Source organism: Solanum pennellii, chromosome 6, assembly GCF_001406875.1.
Source record: "Solanum pennellii chromosome 6, SPENNV200".
Classification (NCBI taxonomy): Eukaryota; Viridiplantae; Streptophyta; class Magnoliopsida; order Solanales; family Solanaceae; genus Solanum; species Solanum pennellii.
In genome coordinates, this window is record NC_028642.1 from 7503587 (window position 1) to 7506975 (window position 3389).

The 3389-nt window shown below is 35.2% G+C and overlaps 1 long non-coding RNA gene across 1 annotated transcript in view; it reads right to left on the reverse strand.

The window, feature by feature from the left end:
* Nucleotides 1–2044: 2044 nt before the first annotated feature.
* Nucleotides 2045–3389, reverse strand: part of LOC107021767 — a 4306-nt gene continuing 2961 nt past the window's right edge. The window contains exon 2 of the long non-coding RNA XR_001457072.2: nt 2045–2461. This is a non-coding gene — a long non-coding RNA (uncharacterized LOC107021767). The remainder of the gene's footprint in view (nt 2462–3389) is intronic.

Here is a 3389-nt window from a genome sequence, read left to right on the forward strand (position 1 = left end):
ACAAATCAATTAACAACATCCATTTCTAGATTGGATGAAACTCACTTGAAAACTCTTTTTGAAATCAATTTGATGAAACCCTTTGAGGAACGAGGTATCAAAGGTGAAAGAGATATCATACCTTGCTAATTGATGAAGATTGTTGGAGGAAATTTAACCTTTTCATCCATTAAACCCTCCCCTATCTTGATATTCATTGGAGTTCTTCACTAGAGAGAGAATGAAAAGAGAATGAAGAGAGTTTTGGGTTTGGGAATTATGTGAGTTTAGGTTAGGCTAATTAGGTTAGGGCCTTATATAGGGGTTAACTCACTTAATGATACCTCCCCTAACCCCTAATTAACTTCCTAACAAAGAATAATTAACCTATGATAAAACGTGCAGTGAAAACAGGCCCTTACAGACGACACCACGATCTGATCGTGGGTCAACCGACGACCATCCCCCCCTTCCGTGCTACACATCCATCATTTGATTCAGAAACTTGTCAAAAGATATACTTCACTAATTTGGCAAAGTGTTGGTTGACGGATGGCATCGACGCCCCGTCGATTCCCCTCGTGGGTGCACACTGCCCAGGTAGTCTTTGACCCCAAATTGTCAGGGTCCTCCTCAAGGGCCCTTGCTTGGTTCTTGGGGAGTCGTGCCCGTACATTTGAAATATGAACCAACTTATATACATGTTAGACACCATTCCACCAATTTTCATCATTTTCCGACTTCTAAAAGCTAGTCAAATAGGCTAAGGCACACTAGTACCTCATTAAACTAGTTTCCGAACTTCATGGACGTTCTTGGACGTTTTGGTTTCTAGACTTCCTAAATTACTTATATTCATTAGAATGGACCTTAGAACAGTGTCTAAATGTTATGAAACTTACATTAGGATCTAGAATGCATCTTGGATTTTCGAAGTGTTATAGATTCTATAGGTCTTCCAAGACCATTATGTGAAGTCTTCAAAATGTGAATGTCTCTTAAGGGTCTTAGTGACTATTGAATAACTTAAGTTAAAGCGTGTGAATGAAAAGGTAATTATCTAGAGTAGCTTTAAGGATTGCTTTGGTAGTTTTGAAGAGGGTGTATTGATGGTCTCTTCGTGACTTACTTAGGTGAGTCTTAAAGTAATTCTAGGTATGGAGTCTAATGATGAAATGTGAATAATCTTACTTTCGGAAGGCTTGAGGATCACTTAGGTGTGTGTGAAGGGGTTGCATGGGCGGCCGCTTCACTTAAGTGAGTCTTAGGAGGACCTTTGGTAGGAGGTATATGTGCTTAAATGGCCTCTAAGTGTTGAAAGTGGTATGTTGTGGATTACTTGGAATATGTTTTATATGTGTGTATGTTGACTTGCAAGTGATTCTTATAATTGTTTTATGATGTTTTCTCCAAAAGAGTATGAAATCATATTATAACTCAAATGTTCTTTTAGCATGGTTTTGCATGTCACCATACTTGGTGCATGCTAATGTACTAATTTCATATATTTTCTTATCTCTAAAGGTGTAGATGGCAAGATATGAGTCATTTGAAGTGAAGTTTGTATGTCCTCAATTGATTCGAGGACATATCTATGTTTAGATTTTCTATTCAAAAGACATTGTACTAGACTTTGATATTTTCCTATACTGTTGATGTATGGGTTCTGACCCAAGATACTCGTGTGTCTTAGATGGCTACAAAGAGACATAGTCTTTTCCATGTTTTTCTATGAAAAAGATTTTGAACTATTCTTCATTTGTTGTGAAAATTTATAATCCCGCACTACTTTTCATATACATATATGCGATGAATAATGTCTAACGGATTGTGCAAGAACTCCAAGAGGTCGAGTACGCCGTGTGGCGACTTGAAGGATTCCCTATCTTCTAGGGTGTACTTTGGGTCGTGACATATATATATTTTAGGGGAAGGGAAATAGTTTAGGGATTTACTTAATAAAAAATTTTTCAAAATAATTTAAGTAGTGAAATATGTATAATTATTTAATCTTTTTAGAAATTGCAAGTAATTAATTCAAAATGGTTTGCTTTTGGGAAATTGATAAGGAAAACTTTAAAATTGACTAGCACATAAGAAAATAAAGACAATTGAACGAATAGAACAAATAAAATAGAGAGTGCGTGTGTGTTTTGGGCCCAAGTCTGATTTTTTGTCAACCTGAACCAGTACTTAAGCCTAATTTCACCTTGAGCCTAATTTCATCTTCAACCCAATTTCATCTATCCTAAAATATATCAAACAATACTAAAAATAAGTGGGTATTTGGCCCAATCATAATACAACACAGAACTGGAATTTGCAGAGGGCTTTTGGCACATTTTCGTGTTTGTATACAGTGTATACTGCTGTTGCATATAGGTTGTATCACACTATATATCAGCGCGTTTTCAATTCTCGAGACCTGTAATTTTTATTCTAAGCCCATATTTCTGCTTCACCTTCTCCAACATGGGTGAGGCTAACTCGTGACAACCGAAAGATGTGCAAGAAGAAGTCCAAAATGTAATAAGATGGATGTCACATGTAGCAAAAGAAAGGAACACAAGTAAATGATTTGATATAAGGAACAGTGCAACAAGGTAGCAACATAACATAATAAAATAAACATAACATAGACGGGTTATGTGATGGCAAGTTGATGACAAACATTGAAGCCAGACCAATGTAATTATTTAAATAAGATTAAATTTTACACCCTCAGCTAAATACTACAACAGTGACTATGATAAAAGGATGAGCTAATTATTTCTGCACGCCAAAAAGAATGAGCCAACAACCTCAAACAGAACATAAAAGAAAAATACCATTATTACACTTTTAAAGTTTAAAAAAAAATATGAGCATGAAATGTAGTAAGGGCGTTAGTGCAAATGACCTGGGAATTAATGTAAAGAGGCATTAGTTTAGAACCATTTATTTTCAACAATAAGACCTAACAAAGTTTTACCAAATGCTATCAAACAAACTGGAAGCTAGACGGGCTACCATGGTCGAATAAATCCACGAAGAACTAGAAAAACTTATAAGTTAAGTAGTATTCAAGATCACCAGACAAGGTACGATGGTTAAATCAATTGAAATGCATGAATAAATTATACTAAGAGTGTGTTTGGTATGAATGAAAACATTTTCTGGAAAATGTTTTTCAATTTTCTCATGTTTGGTTGGGACAAAAGTTTTGGAAAATGTTTTCCAAATCAACTCATTTTCCTCAAAATTAAGGAAAATGACTTCCCTTCAAAAATTAAGGAAAACATTTTCCATAGCTCTCCTCCAATTTCAAATTACATTTTTTTTGGAAAAGCATCAATTTAAAAAAATATTTTCAATTTCAAAATTTTTATTTTTTCACATGATCCTTGACCTTCTCCCCACCGGCCAGCCCC